The sequence below is a fragment of the Lampris incognitus genome, chromosome 3 (genome assembly GCF_029633865.1).
Source record: "Lampris incognitus isolate fLamInc1 chromosome 3, fLamInc1.hap2, whole genome shotgun sequence".
In the NCBI taxonomy this organism is placed as follows: domain Eukaryota; kingdom Metazoa; phylum Chordata; class Actinopteri; order Lampriformes; family Lampridae; genus Lampris; species Lampris incognitus.
In genome coordinates this window covers 23,271,334-23,297,418 of record NC_079213.1, presented here as the reverse complement: position 1 = coordinate 23,297,418, position 26,085 = coordinate 23,271,334, and the positions used below count along the sequence as shown (strand labels likewise).

Below are 26,085 nucleotides of genomic sequence, written 5' to 3'. Positions count from 1 at the left end.
ACATGACGGTTTCAGTGTGGACAGAGTGTCCGATGCGACACGATAGTCACACATTCGCGTCCAGTTAGGACACGATGTAAGGAGACTTCCACTCTCTGCTGGTGAATATCTCGACTCAGTTCATCCGTTGGTTATGCTGTCATTAAGCTCTTTTCTGGTCCTCTATATGCATACCGTCCGGTAAAGAGCAAACAATAGGCCCACGTTTTCCATTGCAGAGAGTCCTCGTTAGTATAGGGGCTCGTATCCCTGCCTGTTGCGCGGGAGACCGGGGTTCAACTCCCCGACGGGAGGATGCATTAATTTATGACTTGAGTCGTTAGCATGTTGACTTCTTCTTATGTTTTCTTCAACGATGGCAGGAGTGCGACTGCCTGCTTCTTGCTGGTGTAGCCCGTGGAATTAGATACCACACAGGACACAATTACTTCCGGGGTTCTTGTAGCTTTAATTTTATTGTTTGAACCTTCGAATGCAGATCGTTTTACTGAGTGCATACATTCCTGTGTCTTTCGAGCAAACAGCTCATAAATGTTCACAGATGTGGCAAGTTTAACAGAAAAGATTTTAAAAAGGGAAATAATAAATACAAAATACGGTGCAAAATACGGCAGTGGACTATGTACGTTAAACAGGGTTTAACAAAGACATGTGGAACTTCCTGAAGATCGCGCAACTTCTCACTCTGTCAGTTACCTTTAAACAGAATTAAAATGCATATAAAACCTTTACATCCCAAATACAATGGCATGGTGTGGCTTTATTCACGCCAACATTACCTTGTCATGCCTGCAATGGCGAACAGCGGTCGACGGCTCGCGCCCAAAATCACCGAACATCAACTCCAGTAGCGTCTAAATCAAACCATCTTGTCAAATTACCGACATACAATATTGTTTGGAATAATGTTACAGGTATATTTCACAAGATATTTACCCTTACTTACTACGGAGTCAGAGCCTCGTCACACCGCAATCTTCAGGCGCTCCACACAAGAAAAAAAGAAAGAATACCCAAGATGCACTTGGATAACTTGCACGGAGTTACAATAAAAGTCCGCCACTGCCACTTACTGGTCAAAACATGCAATGACAACCAAAACTATAAAAATACACTCACAATCTGCCTCACAATTTAAATACATCAAATGACATTTTACATGGCTTGACAGTGTAACAATTACATATATTAACAGTTAAACTATACTAAATTTAAGTGGAAAATCATTTAACATATTTAACAGATTTACCACCCGGCTACATACTCCCCTGCAAATATAGTCAACGTCCTCGGTGACTACGAAACATGAACTGACTCAAATACTCCCTGCAAGGCCTTTTCAAAGAGAGCAGCACCCAAGCTTGTCAAAACCGTAGAGACCATGTCTGTGCTGACTGAGACTGCATTACAGGCTGACTTTGGCAGATGAAATGGGTTTGAATGAGATCCAGCCATTTCCCGCTTGCTTTTCCTAATGGCAGGTTTAGGTGCATAGGTTCTACGTCCTGCTCCACCAGCATCCTCTGTTAGTGCGGGCCTGTCCCTGTTTTCAATATTGGGCAAGTCACTGTCGCTAACGTTTGGATGCACATCATTAACACATTCTGTTTCTGTGCCACAATTTCTCATATCTGAATAACCTTCCTCAGGTCCTTCACCGTCACTCTCATCTGTGGGTGCTGTCACAGGTAAACTAACACTTTCTGCTGCAAGAGGCAGGTTAGGTACTTGCACAAGCCGGCGAGGGATGACTTCCTCAACAATAACAAAATCAGCCTCAGGTGACTCAGGCTCATCCTCAGCTACAGGCTGTGTAGTGGTCTGTAACCTAGTTCTAGTTCTTGGTTTGGGAACTGGTTTCGCACAAGGTCGCAACTCTGACCTATGAACTCTTTTAATGGGACCTCCCTCAAAAGGTTCAACAGTGTGTGTGGTACCCTGGATGTCAACTACCTTGTAGACTGTTGAGGTCCATGTGTCCTGAATCTTATGTCTACCTGGGGGTCTGTGACGTAGGAAAACCAACTGACCAATGTCCACAGGAGGACAATACACCTTCTCATTTTGCAGTGAGATCCTCTCAGCTGCCTTCTGCTCTGAGTACTCTCTGGCTCTCTCATGTGCCTGTCGGAGTCTCTCCTGATGAACAGACAACCAATCCTGTTTCCTGTCTGACACACACTCACGCCCTAATAAAGCATCTACTGGGAGATGTGGCTGTACCCCGAAAAGCAAATAATAAGGCGAGTACCCTGTGGTGGAATGAGGAGTGACATTATAGGCATATACTACTTCAGACAGATGCTCTGGCCAACGCTTTTTTTTCTCTGGTGGGAGTGTCCTTAACAAGTCATGGAGTGTGCGATTGTATCTTTCACACTGACCGTTTCCCTGTGGCCTGTAGGGAGTTGTCCGTGTCTTTTTAACCCCATAGAGTTTGCACAGCTCTGCTATAATTTCACTCTCGAAATTTCGACCTTGGTCTGAGTGCAGTCTCTCTGGGACCCCATATTTCATGAACCACTCCCTGAGCAAAACTTTAGCTGTAGTGTCAGCCTTCTGGTCTTTGGTAGCATACGCTTGTGTGAACTTTGTAAACACATCGGTCACAACAAGGACATTTTCACGGCCATCTGAAGCTGCCTCCAACACTGTAAAATCAACAGCCACCACTTCTAGAGGTCGGGAGGCCAGGAATGCCTGAACTGGAGCATGGATTTTTGGCTGAGGCATCTTGGTCAAAATGCACCGCTCGCAGTTTTTAACCCAGCTTTCAACATCCTCGCATAGCCCTACCCAAAAACACCTCCCTCTTAGCAAGTTTACAGTGCGCTCTATGCCCTGATGTCCCATGTTGTTATGTACATTTTCTAGAACTTGGTCCCTCAAACAACTAGGCACAAGTAACTGCCACACTTCTCCATGACGTGGGTCTGTGATAACCCTGTACAACAACCCTTCTCGTTGTTGTATGCATCTCCATTGTTTCAACAATCTTTTCACTTGACTAGACAGGGCTGCTCTCTCTCTGGGACATGGCCTCCTCCCCCGATCCCAAAATGCCCTAAACTCTTTTAGGGTGGGGTCACCGGCCTGAAAACCTACCAGCTCCTCTCTGGTATAACCTGGCAGTGTGGGGGTGTTGCCCTGTTTAGTACCTGTCTCACCAGACCTCGACTCCCCAGCACGGATCTGTCTCACTTTGTAACACTCCAGACCTCTAGAGACAAGACCAGGATCCAGAACTGTTCCTCGCTCAATCAGGTTACACACAGTGATACAGTCGTCAAAATCCGAGTCAGGGTCTGTTTCAGGCTCCCCTGCAAACTCCTGCCTAGAGAGAGCATCTGCGGCGGCATTACTGCAACCAGGACGGTACTTAACCTCGAAATCAAAAACAGACAGTTGCGCTACCCACCTCTGCTCTATAGCACCTAACTTGGCTGTCTTGAGGTGGCAGAGGGGATTGTTATCAGTCAGGACAACAAACTTTGAACCAAGCAAGTAACCCCTGAATTTTTCAGCAACTGCCCATTTTAAGGCAAGCAACTCCAACTTCATGCTACTATAATTTCGGTCATTCTTCTCAGCCTGGCGTAGTCTGCGGCTAGCATATGCTAGGACACGTCTGGTGTCACCTTGCTGCTGACACAATACAGCGCCTAATCCATGCTGACTAGCATCTGTCTCAACTACAAATGGTTGTGTGAAATCGGCAAAACCCAAAATGGGAGCAGAGGTAAGTTTTTCCTTTAACTGCTCAAAGGAAGAGTCACACTCTGGTGTCCACATATTACAAAACTGGTGACCTACTTTCCCTGTTTTTTTCACACCTGAACATTTGTTGACTAGGTCATGCAGTGGCCCGGCAATCTGTGAGAAGCCTCGAATGAATCTCCTGTAGTAACTACAGAAACCCAAGAACGACTGCAGCTCTTTGGCAGTGGTTGGGACCTTCCAGCTCTTAACAGCAGAGACCTTGGAGGGGTCAGTTCCTATACCTTCTGCTGACACCTGATGACCCAAAAACTTTACTGACTGTTGTAGAAAAGCACACTTCTGCAACTTCACCTTAAGGCCCGTCTCTGCCAGTCTCTTAAACACAGTCTCAAGTCTCTCCAAATGCTGCTCAAATGTCTCTGAAAAAACCAAGATGTCATCTAGGTAGACCAGGAGTATCTGAAAAATGAGATCATTCATAGTAACTTGCATAAGTCTCTGAAATGTAGCTGGACCGTTACAAACACCAAAAGGCATTCTCACGTACTCATACAGACCAAACGGTGTAGTAAATGCAGTCTTAGTCCGATCTCTCTCATGCATAGCTACCTGGTGGTATCCGCTCGCCAGATCTATGGTCGAAAAGAACTTTGCCCCTCTCAGCGCATCAAAACTCTCATCAATTCTCGGGAGCGGGAATGCATCACGTCTTGTGTTTGAGTTGAGTTTCCTGTAATCGACACATAGCCTCAGACTACCATCTGCCTTTCTCACTAGTACTATGGGCGAAGCATAAGCACTAGAGCTTTCTTGAATGACCCCTTTTTTAAGCAGCTTGCCAATATGTTCCCTGACTTCACTGTACTGTGTGGGTGGGATTCGTCTGTATGGCTGTGTTACAGGTATGTCATCTGTCAGATGGATCTCATGTTGTACTTTGTCAGTGTGGCCTAGATCTTCATCTTCTGTTGCAAACACAAAAGAGTACTTCTCCAGTAACAAAGTCAGCTGTGCTTGCTGTTCTGGGCTACCACAAAAATTGAGCTTGCCGAGAATTTCCTGCACATCTGTCGGTGTTTCGGGGTGTTCACTGATACTCACTTGTTCAGTGTCCGCTGAGATTCTCTGGAACTGTACCTCACAAAGCTCATCACTTTTCACACAGTCTACCTGAGTCAAAACCCCTAGCCTAGTCCGTGGCCCTAGCCAGATATCTTCATCAGACATGTTCATGACTCGGACTGGAAAAATGTGATTGCCCGATGAAACCAAAGTAGGCACAACAACCAAACCTCCAGGAACGGGGACACCCACAGACTCCAGCAACAAAAAAAACCATCCTCACTCACAGTCCTGAGTCCCCTAGCCATAACTGTAGCAGCAGATGAAGCAGGTATATGGACTACATCCTTACCAGCTACCCTAGCGAAAGAGAGTCTGTCTGTTGCATGTACTGCATGAAGATGATTAAAAGCCTCTCTCCAGTTTGAGTCAAACCTCTCTTGCAGTGTGGTGTCAAACTCAGTGTGTACTAGCTCTCTGCATTTTTTGACAATGTTCATCCCTATTAGACCTGGAACAGAGGAAGAGTGTTCAGAATCTTTAACTATCAGAAAACCTCGCTCTGGGATAGTCAGACCCATGGCTTCTACATCAAGCTCCACATAGCCCATATAGGGTATGTCTAATCCATTAGCTGCAGTGATCTTTAACCACTCAAATGCCGGGTGAATGTCTTCACCTTTCACTGACAGGTGTTCCCTGAAAAAACTCTCAGAAATTGTACTGACCTGGCTACCAGTGTCAAGTAAGCAGGACACTGTAACACCTCGTAGTTTCACCTCAACAGTTTTACATTCTCCGACTGCACGCTCTAAGATCCTGCTTCTGTCTGGAGTCTCTTTTGGTGAGCCAGCTTCCTCCCCTCGAGTTGTGTGGCTCATGACAACTGAGGGTGCGAGTTTTCCTGCACTACATAAGAACTAGGTGTTGCGTCCCCTTGACCCCCTCTGGCCTGTGAGCATTTTCTTGCAATGTGACCTATGCCTCTACACTTGAAACAGATAGGCTGACCATCTGGTGTGAACTTTGGCTGGGGTCTAGGTCGTGGCTTGGGCTCTAGGAATGTCTGTTGAGTGCTGCGCTTACTCAGTTCACCTACAGCAAAGGCTAGATCAGCGAGTGTTTTGCCTAACTCTGCTAGCTGTTTTTCTTGATGGGCTACTGCTCTCCGAACATCATTTAATGCAATACCTTGGTCATTGTTTGTTTTAATAATAGAGCACTGGGTTTCCGGAACCTCTAATGTAACTTGGTTGCTCTTTATGACCCTGGGACGATGAGACCTGCTGTCCTCCATCTCCCACAGGAGGGCCTCGTTCCTCACATCTAGAAGACTGCTCTCTGGTTTGTCCCTAACCATTTTCCTGAGTTCACGCCTGAGTGCTGCTTCTCTTAAACCCTCAATAAACCGGTCTCTGAGCACAGTTTTCTCATTAGGTATTACATCTGTGGACTGTTTCACTACAGAGCTCAAAATCTGGGATAGTGCATGGGAGTAGTCACGGAGGTCTTCTCCATCAGTTTGGTTACGGTTGTAAAAGGTCTGCAAAAGCTGTGTGGAACTGCGCTTTTCCCCAAATGCATTGCTCAGGTAAGAGTATAAATCACTGGGCCCCACTGACTGACCCCTCATGCATAGTCGCACCTCTTCCAATGCAGGGCCATGCAATAGAGATAGTATATAGTCACATTGTTCCTCTGTTGTTTGCTCTCTGTATCTTAAAACCCTTTCAACCTCTTCAATAAACTCTTCGACAGATCTCCTGTCTGTACCACACTCCCCACTAAATGCTTGGATCTGGCGTTCTCTTGGAACGTAGATGTATGAACGTGTGGGTGCACTGTTATCACTTGCTCTCTGAGCCCTTGCTTCACCATTTAACCTGGTGAGCTCATCTCGCAGTCTGGCAAGCTCTTGCATGGTGGTCTGCATTTCTTTTGTAGCACCTTCACCTATACCCATTATGCCACCTGAGGTGTGGCCATTATCATTACGTGAACTCCCTTCATCACCAGAATCACTAGACATAATGATATATTAATCTTTACTCAGTCCAGTATAAATGAGGATATTTAGTTCAAAACCTGGTTCAAGGATACTACAAGGACAGTCTTTAACTTGGAGCCTTGCTGGATCTTGGTCTTTGTAGCTGAAGTTAGCGCTGGAGTCCTCTGCGCTGGTACGGCTGAGTCGTGTGAAACAGGAAGCACCAGAACCTCTTAGATGCCCTCACGTCGTCTCTCGCTGGTCACCACCTCCACAGCAGGATGGCTTCAGACTCAACACCAACGGACGTCACCAGCAATCTTCACCACTGCCGTATTTTTTTTTTTTTAAGTAAAAATAAGCCACTCTGTTGCCAATTTTAAAAAAAATGTTTTAGCTACACCCCACTCCTGGTACCAAAATTATGTAGCCCGTGGAATTAGATACCACACAGGACACAATTACTTCCGGGGTTCTTGTAGCTTTAATTTTATTGTTTGAACCTTCGAATGCAGATCGTTTTACTGAGTGCATACATTCCTGTGTCTTTCGAGCAAACAGCTCATAAATGTTCACAGATGTGGCAAGTTTAACAGAAAAGATTTTAAAAAGGGAAATAATAAATACAAAATACGGTGCAAAATACGGCAGTGGACTATGTACGTTAAACAGGGTTTAACAAAGACATGTGGAACTTCCTGAAGATCGCGCAACTTCTCACTCTGTCAGTTACCTTTAAACAGAATTAAAATGCATATAAAACCTTTACATCCCAAATACAATGGCATGGTGTGGCTTTATTCACGCCAACATTACCTTGTCATGCCTGCAATGGCGAACAGCGGTCGACGGCTCGCGCCCAAAATCACCGAACATCAACTCCAGTAGCGTCTAAATCAAACCATCTTGTCAAATTACCGACATACAATATTGTTTGGAATAATGTTACAGGTATATTTCACAAGATATTTACCCTTACTTACTACGGAGTCAGAGCCTCGTCACACCGCAATCTTCAGGCGCTCCACACAAGAAAAAAAGAAAGAATACCCAAGATGCACTTGGATAACTTGCACGGAGTTACAATAAAAGTCCGCCACTGCCACTTACTGGTCAAAACATGCAATGACAACCAAAACTATAAAAATACACTCACAATCTGCCTCACAATTTAAATACATCAAATGACATTTTACATGGCTTGACAGTGTAACAATTACATATATTAACAGTTAAACTATACTAAATTTAAGTGGAAAATCATTTAACATATTTAACAGATTTACCACCCGGCTACACTGGGGAAAACTAAATCAACAGCAAACCAAGGCAACAGTAAAAACCTATCTAATATCTCTGCCTGCTCTTTCCTCTTTGGCTGTTGAAACATCAGAGGCAAAAGTAAACACAGAGAAATCCAAAACTTTATATAGAGGATCTAGAAATAGCAGAAAACTGTCCATAAAAGGCCAAAAATAGCTATACCAAAATACTAGGTTTTAATTTAGGCAAAGGAACTTAAATTTGAAAGGTAATAGATCAGAAGAGAACTGCAATGACTTCAACGTTGGACACAACAGGAATTTTACAAAGGTTGTACAACATCAGATCAAGAGAAATATAAACGGAGAAAGTGATGTGCAGACACAATTTGTCTTGTGCGCAGTTTTAAACAGTTTACGGTTTTGTGTAAAGATTGGTAGTGCGCTGTACAGTGGTTGTGGTGGTGGTGGTACGGTGTTTAGTTTTCTGCGCTGCATGCGCAGCAAACCGGGTTTGAATCCCGGGCATGGTAGTGGTTGTTCTGATTTTATGGTTCTATGAAGGACTTTCGCATTGGGAGTAATTTAAGTGAAAAATAATTAAGTGCCCATGCATTTCCATGCACAACATGCTATCGTGCCATTATAACTGAAAGTTTGGTTAGACCTCAAGGCGCCGTGCAGTAAAGCATAACAGTTGAAAGAGTATTTTTCCAGTCAAAAGCCATGTGTGTGTAATATGTGTGAGTTGAATTGAACAGACAGAGGTGCCATCTATGGGCTAGTGGCGCAATGGATAACGCGTCTGACTACGGATCAGAAGATTCTAGCTTCGACTCCTGGCTAGCTCGTTTTACATGGGAAAAAGTCTCTTTAAGAGTGTCAAAGGTACCACACAGCAATTTGTAGGTGTGTTATGGGTCCAAGAAAAGTCTGGCAAAACGGTTATCACATAGAGTTTCACAAACATTGTGTCCTAACTGAATGCGACGGCAGGGAGCGTCAGGAACTAATTAGTTTGACTGCTTTATTTTTTACAAAAATTTCCCAAATGGCCTTAAATGACGCAGCGCTGTAGTGCACGATGCAGTGGGTTGTTTTCAGCTGAAATGTTGTTGGATGCCCTGTTTTATTTACTTGATGTCCCTCGCGTTGAAAAGCGCTATGTCACGGACGAGAAACTTCTCCAGTCTGCTCTCGATCGCAAAGCTGATAGGGACACGGTTTCTTACATGACGGTTTCAGTGTGGACAGAGTGTCCGATGCGACACGATAGTCACACATTCGCATCCAGTTAGGACACGATGTAAGGAGACTTCCACTCACTGCTGGTGAATATCTCTCGACTCAGTTCATCCGTTGCTTATGCTGTCATTAAGCTCTTTTCTGGTCCTCTATATGCATACCGTCCGGTAAAGAGCCAACAATAGGCCCACGTTTTCCGTTGCAGAGAGTCCTCGTTAGTATAGTGGCTAGTATCCCTGCCTGTCACGCAGGAGACCGGGGTTCAATTCCCCGACGGGGAGGGTACATCAATTTATGACTTGAGTCGTGACCATGTTGACTTCTCCCTATGTTTCCTTCAACGATGGCAGTAGTGCGACTGTCTGCTTCTTGCTGGGGAAAACTAAATCAACAGCAAACCAAGGCCACAGTAAAAACCTATCTAATATCTCTCCCTGTTCTTTCCTCTTTGCCTAAATTAAAACCTAGTATTTTGGTATAGCTATTTTTGGCCTTATATGGACAGTTTTCTGCTATTTCTAGATCCTCTATATAAATTTTGGGATTTCTCTGTGTTTCCTTTGGTCTCTGATGTTTCAACAGCCGAAGAAACTTAAATTTGAAAGGTAATAGAATAGAAGAGAACTGCAATGACTTCAACGTTGGACACAACGGGACAATTACAAAGGTTGTGCAACATCAGATCAAGAGAAATATAAACGGAGAAAGTGATGTGCCAACACAATTTGTCTTGTGCGCAGTTTTAAACAGTTTACGGTTTTGTGTAAAGATTGGTAGTGTGCTGTACAGTGGTTGTGGTGGTGGTGGTACGGTGTTTAGTTCTCTGCGCTGCAGGCGCAGCAAACCGGGTTTGAATCCCGGGCATGGTAGTGGTTGTTGTGAATTTATGGTTCTATGAAGGACTTTCGCATTGGGAGTAATTTAACTGAAAAATAATTAAGTGCCCATGCATTTCCATGCACAACATGCTATCGTGCCATTATAACTGAAAGTTTGGTTAGACCTCAAGGCGCCGTGCAGTAAAGCATAACAGTTGAAAGAGTATTTTTCTAGTCAAAAGCCATGTGTGTGTAATATGTGTGAGTTGAATTGAACAGACAGAAGTGCCATCTTTGGGCTAGTGGCGCAATGGATAACGCGTCTCACTACGGATCAGAAGATTCTAGCTTCGACTCCTGGCTAGCTCGTTTTACGTGGGAAAAAGTCTCTTTTAGAGTGTCCAAGGTACCACACAGTAATTTGTAGGTGTGTTATGAGTCCAAGAAAAGTCTGGCAAAGTGGTTATCATATAGAGTTTCACCAACACTAACCCCCTGTGTCCTAACTGAATGCGAGCCGAGGGAGCTTCAGCAACTAATTAGTTTGACTGGTTTAATTTTTACAAAAATGTCCCAAATGGCCTCGAATGACGCAGCGCTGTAGTGGACGATGCAGTGGGTTGTTTTCAGTTGAAATGTTGTTGGATGCCCTGTTTTATTTACTTGATGTCCCTCGCGTTGAAAAGCGTTATGTCACGGACGAGAAACTTCTCCAGTCTGCTCTCGATCGCAAAGCTGATAGGGACACGGTTTCTTACATGACGGTTTGAGTGTGGACAGAGTGTCCGATGCGACACGATAGTCACACATTCGCGTCCAGTTAGGACACGATGTAAGGAGACTTCCACTCTCTGCTGGTGAATATCTCGACTCAGTTCATCCGTTGGTTATGCTGTCATTAAGCTCTTTTCTGGTCCTCTATATGCATACCGTCCGGTAAAGAGCAAACAATAAGCCCACGTTTTCCATTGCAGAGAGTCCTCGTTAGTATAGGGGCGCGTATCCCTGCCTGTTGCGCGGGAGACCGGGGTTCAACTCCCCGACGGGGAGGATGCATTAATTTATGACTTGAGTCGTTAGCATGTTGACTTCTTCTTATGTTTTCTTCAACGATGGCAGGAGTGCGACTGCCTGCTTCTTGCTGGGGAAAACTAAATCAACAGCAAACCAAGGCAACAGTAAAAATCTATCTAATATCTCTGCCTGCTCTTTCCTCTTTGGCTGTTGAAACATCAGAGGCAAAAGTAAACACAGAGAAATCCAAAACTTTATATAGAGGATCTAGAAATAGCAGAAAACTGTCCATAAAAGGCCAAAAATAGCTATACCAAAATACTAGGTTTTAATTTAGGCAAAGGAACTTAAATTTGAAAGGTAATAGATCAGAAGAGAACTGCAATGACTTCAACGTTGGACACAACAGGAATTTTACAAAGGTTGTACAACATCAGATCAAGAGAAATATAAACGGAGAAAGTGATGTGCAGACACAATTTGTCTTGTGCGCAGTTTTAAACAGTTTACGGTTTTGTGTAAAGATTGGTAGTGCGCTGTACTGTGGTGGTGGTACGGTGTTTAGTCCTCTGCGTTGCAGGGGCAGCAACCCAGGTTTGAATCCCGGGCATGGTAGTGGTTGTTGTGAATTTATGGTTCTATGAAGGACTTTTGTATTGGGAGTAATTTAACTGAAAAATACTTAAGTGCCCATGTATTTCCATGCACAACATGCTATCGTGCCATTATAACTGAAAGTTTGGTGTGACCTCAAGGCGCCGTGCAGTAAAGCATAACAGTTGAAAGACTATTTTTCTAGTCAAAAGCCATGTGTGTGTAATATGTGTGAGTTGAATTGAACAGACAGAGGTGCCATCTGTGGCGCGATGGATAACGCGTCTGACTACGGATCAGAAGATTCTAGTTTCGACTCCTGGCTAGCTCGTTTTACATAGTAAAAAGTCTCTTTAAGAGTGTCCAAGTTGCCACACAGTAATTTGTAGGTGTGTTATGTGTCCAAGAAAAGTCTGGCAAAATGGTTATCACATAGAGTTTCACCAACACTAAATACTGTGTGCTAACTGAATGCGACGGCAGGGAGCCTCAGGAACTAATTGGTTTGACTGCTTTAATTTTTACAAAAATGTCCCAAATGGCCTCGAATGACGCAGCGCTGTAGTGGACGATGCAGTGGGTTGTTTTCAGTTGAAATGTTTTGGACGCCCTGTTTTATTTACTTGATGTCCCTCGCGTTGAAAAGCGTTATGTCACGGACGAGAAACTTCTCCAGTCTGCTCTCGATCGCAAAGCTGATAGGGACACGGTTTCTTACATGACGGTTTCAGTGTGGACAGAGTGTCCGATGCGACACGATAGTCACACAGTCGCATCCAGTTAGGACACGATGTAAGGAGACCTCCACTCACTGCTGGTGAATATCTCGACTCAGTTCATCCGTTGCTTATACTGTCATTAAGCTCTTTTCTGGTCCTCTATATGCATACCGTCCGGTAAAGAGGCAACAATAGGCCCACGTTTTCCGTTGCAGAGAGTCCTCGTTAGTATAGTGGCTAGTATCCCTGCCTGTCACGCAGGAGACCGGGGTTCAATTCCCCGACGGGGAGGATGCATCAATTTATGACTTGAGCCGTTACCATGTTGACTTCTCCTTATGTTTTCGTCAACGATGGCAGGAGTGCGACTGCCTGCTTCTTGCTGGGGAAAACTAAATCAACAGCAAACCAAGGCAACAGTAAAAACCTATCTAATATCTCTGCCTGCTCTTTCCTCTTTGCCTAAATTAAAACCTAGTATTTTGGTATAGCTATTTTTGGCCTTATATGGACAGTTTTCTGCTATTTCTAGATCCTCTATATAAATTTTGGGATTTCTCTGTGTTTACTTTTGCCTCTGATGTTTCAACAGCCAAGGAACTTAAATTTGAAAGGTAATAGAATAGAAGAGAACTGCAATGACTTCAACGTTGGACACAACGGGATTTTTACAAAGGTTGTACAACATCAGATCAAGAGAAATATAAACGGAGAAAGTGATATGCAAACACAATTTGTCTTGTGCGCAGTTTTAAACAGTTTACGGTTTTGTGTAAAGATTGGTAGTGTGCTGTACTGTGGTGGTGGTGGTACGGTGTTTAGTCCTCTGCGTTGCAGGCGCAGCAAACCAGGTTTGAATCCCGGGCATGGTAGTGGTTGTTGTGAATTTATGGTTCTATGAAGGACTTTCGCATTGGGAGTAATTTAAGTGAAAAATAATTAAGTGCCCATGCATTTCCATGCACAAAATGCTATCGTGCCATTATAACTGAAAGTTTGGTGTGACCCCAAGGCGCCGTGCAGTAAAGCATAACAGTTGAAAGACAATTTTTCCAGTCAAAAGCCATGTGTGTGTAATATGTCTGAGTTGAATTGAACAGACAGAGGTGCCATCTATGGGCTAGTGGCGCAATGGATAACGCGTCTGACTACGGATCAGAAGATTCTAGGTTCGACTCCTGGCTAGCCCGTTTTACATGGGAAAAAGTCTCTTTAAGAGTGTCTAAGGTACCACACAGTAATTTGTAGGTGTGTTATGAGTCCAAGAAAAATCTGGCAAAATGGTTATCACATAGAGTTTCACCAACACTAACCACTGTGTCCTAACTGAATGCGACGCGAGGGAGCTTCAGCAACTAATTAGTTTGACTGCTTTAATTTTTACAAAAATGTCCCAAATGGCCTCGAATGACGCAGCGCTGTAGTGGACGGTGCAGTGGGTTGTTTTCAGTTGAAATGTTGTTGGATGCCCTGTTTTATTTACTTGATGTCCCTCGCTTTGAAAAGCGTTATGTCACGGACGAGAAACTTCTCCAGTCTGCTCTCGATCGCAAAGCTGATAGGGACACGGTTTCTTACATGATGGTTTCAGTGTGGACAGAGTGTCCGATGCGACACGATAGTCACACATTCGCGTCCAGTTAGGACACGATGTAAGGAGACTTCCGCTCTCTGCTGGTGAATATCTCGACTCAGTTCATCCGTTGGTTATGCTGTCATTAAGCTCTTTTCTGGTCCTCTATATGCATACCATCCGGTAAAGAGTAAACAATAGGCCCACGTTTTCCCTTGCAGAGAGTCCTCGTTAGTATAGTGGTTAGTATCCCTGCCTGTCACGCAGGAGACCGGGGTTCAATTCCCCGACGGGGAGGGTGCATCAATTTATGACTTTAGTCGTTACCATGTTGACTTCTCCCTATGTTTCCTTCAACGATGGCAGTAGTGCGACTGTCTGCTTCTTGCTGGGGAAAACTAAATCAACAGCAAACCAAGGCAACAGTAAAAACCTATCTAATATCTCTCCCTGTTCTTTCCTCATTGCCTAAATTAAAACCTAGTATTTTGGTGTAGCTGTGGTTGACCTTATATGGCCAGTTTTCTCCCATTTCTAGATCCTCTATATAGATTTTTGGATTTCTCTGTGTTTCCTTTTCCTCTGATGTTTCAACAGCCAAAGGAACTTAAATTTGAAAGGTAATAGCATAGAAGAAAACTGCAATGACTTCAACTTTGGGCACAACAGGATTTTTACAAAGGTTGCACAACATCAGATCAAGAGAAATATAAATGGAGAAAGTGATGTGCAAACACAATTTCTCTTATCCGCAGTTTTAAACAGTCTATGTGTAGCCGGGTGGTAAATCTGTTAAATATGTTAAATGATTTTCCACTTAAATTTAGTATAGTTTAACTGTTAATATATGTAATTGTTACACTGTCAAGCCATGTAAAATGTCATTTGATGTATTTAAATTGTGAGGCAGATTGTGAGTGTATTTTTATAGTTTTGGTTGTCATTGCATGTTTTGACCAGTAAGTGGCAGTGGCGGACTTTTATTGTAACTCCGTGCAAGTTATCCAAGTGCATCTTGGGTATTCTTTCTTTTTTTCTTGTGTGGGGCGCCTGAAGATTGCGGTGTGACGAGGCTCTGACTCCGTAGTAAGTAAGGGTAAATATCTTGTGAAATATACCTGTAACATTATTCCAAACAATATTGTATGTCGGTAATTTGACAAGATGGTTTGATTTAGACGCTACTGGAGTTGATGTTCGGTGATTTTGGGCGCGAGCCGTCGACCGCTGTTCGCCATTGCAGGCATGACAAGGTAACTGACAGAGTGAGAAGTTGCGCGATCTTCAGGAAGTTCCACATGTCTTTGTTAAACCCTGTTTAACGTACATAGTCCACTGCCGTATTTTGCACCGTATTTTGTATTTATTATTTCCCTTTTTAAAATCTTTTCTGTTAAACTTGCCACATCTGTGAACATTTATGAGCTGTTTGCTCGAAAGACACAGGAATGTATGCACTCAGTAAAACGATCTGCATTCGAAGGTTCAAACAATAAAATTAAAGCTACAAGAACCCCGGAAGTAATTGTGTCCTGTGTGGTATCTAATTCCACGGGCTACATATGGTTTTGTGTAAAGGTTGCTGGTGCGCTGTACTGCGATCAGTACTCTGCGTTGTAGGCGCAGAACCCCAGGTGTGAATCCCAGGCGTGGCAGTGGTTGTTGTCAAGTTATGGTTCTACGAAGGACTATCGTCTTGGGAGTAATTTAACTGAAAAATACTTAAGCGCCCATGCATTTCCATGGACTACTCTATCGTGCCACTATAACTGAAAGTGCAGGTGTGTTATGAGTCCAAGAAAAGTCTGTCAAAATGGTTGCTACAGAGAATTTCATCAATACTTAACACTGTGTCCTAACTGAATGCGATGCGAGAGAGCGTCGAGTTTGATTGCTTTATTTTCTAGAACAACGTCCTAAATGGCTTCGAGTGAAGCAGCGCTGTCGAGGACGATGCGGTGGGTTGTTTTGAGCTGAAATGTTGTTGCATGCCCAGTTTCTATTTACTTGCTGTCGCTAGCGCAATGTCATGGACGAGGAACTTCTCCAGTCTGATCTCGAGCCCAAAGCTATAGGGATATGGTTTGTTTACATGACGGTTTCAGTGTGGACAGAGTGTCCGATGTGACACGATAGTCAGACATTCGCGTCCAGTTAGGACACGACATAAGGAGACTTCCATTCACTGCTGGTAAATATCTTGACTCAGTTCCTCAGTGTATTCACTCTCAAACAGTGTATGAAGCTGGTAGATACGTTGTTATTACACCTAAAAGTAGATCAATCACATATTACTGTGTGGCGTTTGAATGATTATGCAAGCAACATGAGTTTTTTCTAGATAGATAGATAGATCGATAGATAAACAAATTCAGTTTCCACTATTCTTAACCATGATGTTTGCCATCTACATGTCCGTAGCTAGATGAAAACAGGTTCAAGTGACCCAATACGTTTTATTGACATTACCTCGAAGCATTAAATAATTTGAAAATGTGTTTCTTAAAATATATATATTTAGATAGCTGTTGTCCTTCTTATGTAGGGATAATACACGCACACATACACGCGTACACACACGCACACACACACACACACACACACACACACACACACACACACACACACACACACACACACACACGTGTGGCGAACTTGTGGATCAGTCATCTGCTACTCTGCCAAGTGAATGGAGTCAAAAAATGTATTGAAATTCACATTTGTTTAAAAATAACAGCACTAGTTTCTTCTGATAAAAGAGATAATAAATGCAATTTCATTTTTAAAAATGTGCATAAAATGTGTTAAAGTGCACTATTTGTTCAACCCCGTTGCTCATTGCAAGCAAAGTTCAATCTTGTTACTCAATTATTTGTAATGAAAATAGTCTTTTAAACAGATTTTATAGTCATGCCTACTATAATAATAATGTAATAACTTGATTGTTAAGTTAAAATGATAAATACTCACCAACTAGTAATATTTTCTTTTTTTCTATCAAAAATAACTAAATGAACTCTAGCATACATGAAAAGTCACAAAACAGGAAAAATTGCTAGTTGCACCTTATATTGAGAGATTTAAAAGGATTACATTGAACATATATATTAATCATATCTAAAAACAAAGAAAAATATGTTGCAATAGAATTTTAAATCTTATTCAGAGACCTACTTAAATGTTGGTAACAGGGTTGCAAAAGCGGAGCGCATGTCAGGAAAAAACAGCTTATAAAATACTGTTTGATGACCTGAGGTGGGCAAATAAAATGTTCTTTTTTTCTTTTTATTTCTTTTAAATCTATTTCTGATTTTTCCTTTTTTTCTCCCAAGTTAGTGGCCAATAAATCCCTATTTTAGTTCAAACACCCACCCTCACGCATGCGTTCGCCAACTGCACCTCTCTGGCCGGCAGTCTTGAACGAGACACCTCCCCACTTTCGTGACAAGGCGAATCCAGGCCGAACCACTGCTTTTTCCCGACACACACAAGAGACGCATCATGTGACGACCACAAGCCGACTCCACCCTCTTCCTGAAAACAGCGTTGCTAATTATTGCTGCTTCACCAAGTCCGGCCATAGTCGGATCTGACGAGACCGGGGCGCAAACCCCGGTCCCCCAGTGGGCAACTGCATCGACACAAAGCCGATGCTTAGACCGCTACATCACCGCAGACCCTAAATAACATTTTCTGAATGTTACATTTTCTGAATGTTCTGAACCTACACACACAGACCAATGTCTACTTTTCGACTCACACCCCCCTCTGGAACACAAACTGGGCGTCATCAGAACTCTGCAACACGGAGCGGACAATGTGCCCAGCAGCACTCAGGCCCAACGGAAAGAACACAAACACCTGAGGGAAGCTCTAAAAACCTGCTGCTATCCCAGTTGGACCTTTGTGAAAACTGCAACATGTTCCAGAAAGACCAACCGGGTGAGCGATGAGGAGAAGAGGAATAGAAGGAATAACATAGTCATCCCGTATGTTTCTGGGGTCTCCGAGAAACTCAGGAGAATTTTTAACAAACATCGCATCCCGGTATACTTAAAACCCAGCAACACACTCCGACAAAAACTGGTTCACCCCAAAGACCGTGTACCACACACCCAAAAAAGCAATCTGGTGTATGCTGTACAATGCAATGAGGATTGAACTGACCTATTGTCATGTGCATAAACGACAGGCAAGGGAGTCGCAATTAATAACGTGCTTTATTCAGCCATCTGCTTCCAGTCCCCGACCCGGACAATCCCCAGAATGCCCCTGTACAGAACCGCGCTAAAACATATGGTTGCGTGCCCCTCCTCTTACGTACACAGCATGCTGGGCACTGTAGTTCTCATCACATCACCCTCCTTTTAAAGAACATGTATGTTCCAATGGAAACAATAACATTGCTAGATTATAAAACATAGCAACAGCAATACCATATTAGCAATTTGCTAATTAACAGCATAACCAGCTAACAATGAAGACATGCACTTCAAAATTCAAAAATTAACCTGAAGGGTGGGGTAGACTGCCCAGCCCTTCGACTGAGTGTGGGGATTATTCTGCCCCATTGCTCACTCAGTATCTAAACATCATACCGCTTTGGGGGGTTTTACAACTCTGCCACTGGAGGTGATGGTGAACCCGGAGGGCCTTGCTGGCACGTCCAGCTCCATGGGAGTGCCCGATGAGGTGGCGACCGGTGGGCTGAGTTGTTCCTGCTGCAAGTCATTGCTGTCTCTGGCTGGTTGGGTTGCAACAGTTGCAGGGGCAGGCACGGATTGCAGGTGCCTGCGGTTCCGTCTGAAGACAGCCCCGTCTTCCGTACGCACCGTGTAGGAGCGTGGTTCCCCTGAGGGATTCACCACGACTGCAGGCATTTTCCACCCCTTTTGCCTGTCTAGTTTGACTCGTACCCTGTCACCTGAGTGCAGTTCGGTTAGGGCACGTGCAGAGTGTCTCCTGTCGAAGAAAAACTTATAAGCCTCTTTTGCCCTTCTGTCATTCTTCTCCACCTCCTTGTGGTCGAAGAGCTGTGGCTGGAGTTTCCTCTCCAGCACAGGCATGTTGGTCCAGATCTGGCGGCCGGTCATGAGCTGCGTGGGGCTCGCACCTGTGGTAGCAATTAGTGTGGCGCGGTAGCACATCAGCGCTAGGTGAGGGTCAGGCTGCCGCAAAATTCTTTTGGCCGTCCCGACGGCCCTTTCGGCAGCTCCATTTGCCTGGGGGAAGTGGGGGCTGCAGGTTGTGTGGCGGAAATCATAGTTCCTACAAAACTGCCTAAATTCGGCTGATGTAAACTGTGTGGCATTGTCACTAATGAGTTCCCCAGGGACGCCCCATCATGCGAAAATACCTTTTAGCTGCTCAATCACCTGTAGACTGGAGGTGGTCCGTAGCTGGGTGATCTCAATGTCCCTGGAATAATAATCAACCGCTACCAGGTAGTTTTTTCCATCCTGCTCGCAAAGGTCTGCCCCAATCTTGTGCCATGGGCCGGGCGGCAGTGGTGTTGTACGTAGGGGCTCTTTGTACTGTGAGGGCTTATTGATTTGGCAGAATGTGCACTGTGTAACTTTCCGGTAAATTCCGATCCGATGCTGGGCCACCAGACAGACATCCTGGCTCTTTCACGACACTTTGTAAGGCCTTGGTGCCCTTCGTGAATCCTGTGTAGGATGTCTTCCTGATACGCAGGGGGAATTACAATCCTGTCTTGGTACAGGAGCAGCCCATATGCCTCGGACAGCGATGCACTCGCAGCGTGGTAGCCATGCAGATAAAAGGGCACGTGCCTCGGCCATCCCTCTCTGGTGTACCTGATCACCCTCTGCAATGTGTCGTCCTGACGCGTGGCCTGCTTTAACATGTCCAGCTTCGTGCTTGACACCGGTTTGGTTTCGATCACAGCTTCGACATGCACACGCATATCCCTGTCTGTGTCTGCCCCGCGGCCGTCCTGGAGTGGGTTCCTGGAAAGGGCGTCAGCCACCACCAGCTGTGAACCCGGAACATACACTGCTCTGGGGTTAAAACGCATTAGACGAATTAGAAGCCGCTGGCATCTCGGCGGCACTTTGTCCAGATCATATGCATTAATGAGGGGGCCAGGGGCTTGTGGTCTGTCTGTAAGCTAAACTCAGCTAAGCCTAACAGATAACGGGAAAACCGCTCACAGGCCCACACCCCTGCAAGGCATTCCTTCTCTAACTGAGAGTATCTCTTCTCTGCATCTGTGAGAGTTCTGGAGCAGAAGGCAACAGGCTGAACTTTGTCCCCCTGAACCTGCAACAGTGCTGCCCCCAGCCCGTAACTACTAGCGTCCGCGCTCACAATGGTGGGCCTTGCTACATCATAGTATGCCAGGGCAGGAGTGGAAGACAACATTGCTTTTACCTTGGTGAAGGCTTGCTGTTGGGGCTCTCCCCACTGCCACTCTGCGTCTTTCTTCAGCAGCTCGCTCACCGGGTGTAGCACTGATGACAGTTCGGGTAGAAACCTCCCCAGATAATTTACCATACCCAGCCACTGTCTCACCTGAGGGACATTCTCGGGGCTCTGCATGTCTGAGATGGCCTTCACCTTGCCTGGATCTGGTTTGATGCCGTCTTTGCTGATGATGTGCCCAAAGTATTGCAACTCACTCCTGCTGAAGCGGCATTTCTCCCGGTTGAGCTTCAGCCCCGATGTTTTGATTGTCTGCAGTACCGCCTCCAAGTTTCTATCGTGCTCGTCCTGGTCCTTGCCGTACACGAGTATGTCATCCATGACGACGACCGTGCCCTTGTGGTCTCTCAGCAGAATGCACATTTCCCTCTGGAAGATCTCCGGTGCCGATGTGATGCCGAACAGGAGCCGCTGGAAACAGAACCGGCCTCTGGGAGTAATGAAAGTGGTTAGTTTTACACATCAGGGATCTAGCGGAATTTGCCAGAAGCCAGACGATGCGTCTAGCGTTGTAAAAACCCCTGCCCCTGCTAACTTGGGCATAATGTCCTCCAGCGTGGGGGAAGTGCTTGTGCTTAACAGCCTGGTTTAACCGCTTTAGGTCCACACAGATCCGTATCTTGCCGTTCTTTTTGACTACGGGCACCATGGGTGTGCACCACTCTGTGGGCTCGGTCACTTCTGTGATGATCCCCAAGGACTGCATGCGTTGCAGCTCGTCGTCCACCTTTGGCATGAGAGGGAAAGGGACCCTGCGTGGCGTGCTGAGGGCATAAGGCTGTATATTGGGCTTAAGCTCAATCATGACAGGTTCACAATTAAGCAATCCAATGTCCCCGAAAACATCTTCGCTAACCTGATCTGTTCTAAAAACTAGGCCCATTTCAAATGCAGCTCTGCAACTCAATAGATTGTTGGCATTTGGCCCTTTTATCACAAAAATCCCAATTTTGTGCATCTTCCCCCGTCTCTCCGTGCACGCCACAAATTTCCCCGCACACTGCAGTGCTCCCCCTGGGCTTCTCAGGTCGATTGATGTTTTAACCAGCTGTGGCCGTTCAGGCAGTCACCTATATGCAGTCTGTGACATGGTAGTGATGTCCGCCCCCGTATCGATTTTAAAATTAACCAACTTGCCGCAGATCGGGAACTCCACTTGCCACTTTTTCTCAAAATCCATCCCCTCTATGCAACCGAGCAAGGGGCGGCTTTCACTTTCCGCTTCGCCCTCATACGCATTATCCCGGTAAACGACCTCCCTCGCGTCTCTGGTTTTGCATACGGCAGCAAAATGTCCCCGCTTGTCGCATTTCCTGCAACGCCTGTTGCGTGCAGGGCATTCCTGCTGCTGCCCGTGCACGCGATTATATCGGGGGCAGGCTGTTTTGGGCCGCTGTGCGTTTCCGTTGCCCTTATTGTAGTGGTTGCTAGCGTTACTGCGGTCGCGGTTGGTATCGGCGCCCTGTGCTTTGCTAACTGCATTCAGTTCAGCTGTAATTCCTTCCGCATTTTGCTGTTTAACCAGTTCGAACTGACGGGCCATTTGCACCTCTTTTCCTAGCGTGAGCTCATCTTCCATCTGCAACCACTGTGACACGTCTCGGTCAGCAACTCCGATCACAACTCTATCACGAATATGCACTTCCTTTAATGCCCCGAACTCGCAGTGTTCTGCCAACTCATATAAACTCCTCACAAAGGCCTCGACAGTCTCTCCAGCTCTCTGCGAGCGCTGGTGAAAACATGCACGTTCGTGGATTACATTTATCCGTGGTACGAAATGCTCGTTGAGTTTACTGACCACCCTGTCATCATCGTTAGTGTAGCACACTTGATAAGAATGACACAAGGGCTGGTGTTTTTGTTGTTTTACTCCATCTGTCAAATAGACATTACAGAGGACACGTTTTCAGAGCATGGCTAACTATACGAACGGCAACACTCATCTGACGACTCTACCCGAATGCCCCAGAGTGCACCGCGGGAGCCAGCACTACGTCACACAGGCTAGAAGCAATTAACCTGCAGTGCCCTCCTGTGGCGAGAACCGGCTATCACAACAACACAGCAGACAATTCTCCTCTTTACTAGTAGTGAGTGGTCAATGAAGGTAAGTATATGAAATAGAAAATAGATGGGGGGCTACTAAATCCCAAGTACCCCACACTCTCCCCTCAAAAAGATAATGGCGTCCCGACATAACAAATCTACCAGTCCACATTGCATAACTTTTCATTGAAAAGATAGGTTATTACTAAGCAGGAGTCAATCTGGATACTGTACTGTAATCAGTCATAACATATAACACACATCTCCTATTAATGGTATATGTTTGCAGTAAATAATGTGCACTTGAATCCACTGCTTCGTCCGTCTTGAGGCCGGGGAGCTATAGTATCTGACTAAAAGCAAATAACTTTGTAATAGTAATATCCCTGGTGGTAACAGGTGTGTTCTAAAACACCAATGCTACAGTAACTCTATGTCTGGTGATCACAGGACAACTAAAATCACATAGCTATAACAATTGTAACATGTCGAAAGTTTTTTTTTTTGGTTTTTTTTTTAAATGTTTTTTTAAATTTATTTATTTATACTGACTTGTCTGATTTGCTTATCTACCAGACACACTAGGCTGCCCTAGTCTGTGATAAGTAAACACTGGTGTGGGTTTTCTATTTCTCAAAGGATATGCTTTTTCTCTGGCAGGCTGCACAGCTTCCCCTGGAGGAGGCTGCAAGGCATCTTCTGGTGGAGGCTGCAAGGCATCTTCCGGGCTCTTGTCGTCATCGGGCTCATCCTCTTCTTCAGCTCCAGATGTCTCGCCATTCTCTGACACTGTCCCATTGTCCTCTATTGTTGCAGGTTGCTCCGCAAAATCCTCTTCATCTTGACCGTCTCTTTCCTCCGGATAGAACTCCAAGGCGTCTGGGCTCAGCTGACTCTGGATCCGCTCACTGGCTCTGACTGTTGGTCGTCCCACGATGCATCTCCAGTTATCCTCATCATCTGAGTCACTGTCCTGTTCCTGGTTCCACTGCATTTGTCTGTCTGTCTTCTTTCTCTCCCGTCTAGGTTTCACAGGTAAGTCCTCTCCTCTTGGTTCCACCGGCAGGAAGTCGCATGGCAGAAGAAGGTTCCTATGCATGATTCTGGTTCGTCCTTTTCCATTCTCCGGCTTCAGCTCATACACAGGGCTGTCGGCGTGCTTCCTCTGTGTTACTACATGCACCTGGTCCTCCCAGAATGGTCTTAATTTCCCCGGTCCTCCTTTCTCGTTCAGGTTGCGGATGAGAACCCTGCATCCGGGATACAGCTCTGTCCCGTGGGCCTTTTTGTCGTATAGTGTTTTGTTTCTGGCCCCCTCCTTCCGTGCGGTCTCTGATGCTAGGCGATAGGCGTCATTCATGCGGGCCTTCCACTTCTCTGCATATTCTTGATGGGATAGTGCCTGGTCCTTTGCTCTAAGGCCAAACATCAGGTCAATGGGAAGTCTTGGATTTCTGCCGAACAACAGATAGTAAGGTGCAAATCCGGTCGCTTCATTTCGGGTGCAGTTGTATGCATGTATCACCTTTGGGAGTGACGCTTTCCAATCCGTTTTCGCAACCGCTGGCAGGTTTCTCAGCATCGCCAGAACCGTTCTGTTGAAACGCTCGACCTGACCATTTCCTTGCGGGTGATACGGTGTTGTGTGAGAACCCCTGACTCCACTGTACTCCTGCAGCTTGGCGAAGAGCTTATTGTCAAACTCCTTCCCTTGGTCATGGTGCAGCGTCGCCGGGAAACCAAATCTCAGCACAAAGTCCCCGAATACCTTCTCTGCGGCGGTCTTGGCAGCTTTGTTTCTGCATGCATAGGCTTGAACAAAACGGGTAAAGTGGTCCATAACCACCAGTATATACTCGTACCCTCCCTTATACTTCTCTAAGTGTAAGAAGTCAATGGAGACCATCTCAAATGGGTGTGTGGTCACGATGTTGGTGAGAGGGGCTCTGGTTGGTTTGTTGGGGCGCTTGGTCTTCAGGCAGCTACACACCTGTGTGATGTAATGTTCCACATCTTTCTGCATGTGAGGCCAATAGAAACGGTCCCTCAACAGGTGCAACACCCTCTCCACGCCTAGATGGCCCAGGTCTCTGTGCAGTTCTTTATACACCAGCTCATGGAACTTTTTCGGCAGGACTAGCTGAGTTCGGGTAGCTGTTTTCCGGCGCAGGATGCCATCATCATCAAGGCACAGCCGATGCTTCTCTCTCATGAGTGTCGCAACACCCCTGCTCGCACACTGTGTTTTTCCCCGAGGCCACTGATTGGAGGTTATGTACTTCAGCACCTCACCAATGACAGCATCCTCCCTCTGGGCGTCTCTCACCGTCTGACTGGGTATCTCTGCCACAGGTGATGTATGTTCCTTCTCAAACTCGGCTAGTGCTGTGGCTATGGTTACCGGACACATCCAAGGCTCAGCTCTCTCCAGCTGTACTGACAGCGCCTGGGTCACACTGTTCATGACCTCGGGGCTTACTTCTTGTGAACAGGTCTGCATGTACTGCTCCATCGGCATGCGTGAGAGGCCATCTGCGTCCCCATTGGCTCGTCCAGGCCGGTACTTGATAGAGAACTGGAAATCGGCTAACTCTGCTACCCACCTGTGGGTGGTCGCATTCAGTTTGGCTGTCGTGAGCACATAGGTGAGGGGATTATTGTCTGTGTAGACAGTGAATGATGGAGCGTGGTAGAGGTAATCTCTAAATCTCTCACATATGGCCCATTTCATCGCGAGGAACTCCAACTTCCCTGAGTGGAGATGGTAGTTCTTCTCAGGAGTTGTCAGTGTCCTAGACCCGTACGCGATGACTGCCAGCCCACCCTGTGACTGTCTTTGATACAATACTGCCCCGAGGCCCTCTCGTGACGCGTCGCAGTGAAGGATAAAGGGCTGTTCAAAGTCTGGGTAGCCCAACACTGGTGGCTGGATGAGGAATTCAATCAACTGACAGAGGACCTGTTGGTGTTCAGCTGTCCACTTAACTGGGTGAGAGGAGGGCAGATGGTCTCGGGAGCCCTTCCTCCCCTTGTCCTTTCTCTTTTGTTTGAGCTTCCCCGCTGCTGTCTTCTCTGGGGTGAGGAGGTCATAGAGAGGCCTTGCGATTCGGGAGAAGTTAGGTATGTAGGGCCGGTAATACGAGATGAATCCCAGCATCTTCCTGAGCTCTCCGATGGTCGTAGGTTCTCTCTCCTTCAGTGCCTGGACCGGGGCCACATCAGCGGGGTCCATTGTGTATCCATCCTTGGTCACAAGCCTTCCCAGGAACCTTACTTGGTTTTTGAAGAGTTCACATTTTCTTGCCGTCAGCTTGATTCCATGGCTTCTGTAGCGGTGCAGTACTCTTCTCAGGTGCTGGAGGTGTTCGTCGAATGTGGTTGAGTGGACCAGGTTGTCATCTAAATACGGCTGACAAATGTCGTCCCTCAGCCCAATCAAACATTCCTCCATGGACCTCTGAAACTCTGCTGGTGCTGAGGACAGTCCGAAGGGAATTCTCACCCATTCATATAATCCCCACGGGGTGATGAATGCAGTCAGTGGGCGGCTGGACTCCTCAAGAAACCCCTGGTGATATGCCTTCCCCTGATCCAA

The 26,085-nt window shown here is 45.8% G+C and overlaps 4 non-coding genes across 4 annotated transcripts; all 4 read left to right on the top strand.

The window, feature by feature from the left end:
• The first annotated feature begins 9,485 nt into the window (after positions 1-9,485).
• trnad-guc (transfer RNA aspartic acid (anticodon GUC)) lies at positions 9,486-9,557 on the top strand. Its single transcript has one exon. It is a non-coding gene; the product is annotated as a tRNA-Asp (tRNA).
• A 3,083-nt stretch (positions 9,558-12,640) lies between these two features.
• trnad-guc (transfer RNA aspartic acid (anticodon GUC)) lies at positions 12,641-12,712 on the top strand. The gene has a single exon. It is a non-coding gene; the product is annotated as a tRNA-Asp (tRNA).
• Positions 12,713-13,538: 826 nt separating this feature from the next.
• Positions 13,539-13,611, top strand: trnar-acg (transfer RNA arginine (anticodon ACG)). Its single transcript has one exon. It is a non-coding gene; the product is annotated as a tRNA-Arg (tRNA).
• Positions 13,612-14,219: 608 nt separating this feature from the next.
• trnad-guc (transfer RNA aspartic acid (anticodon GUC)) lies at positions 14,220-14,291 on the top strand. The gene has a single exon. It is a non-coding gene; the product is annotated as a tRNA-Asp (tRNA).
• The last annotated feature ends 11,794 nt before the right edge of the window (positions 14,292-26,085 follow it).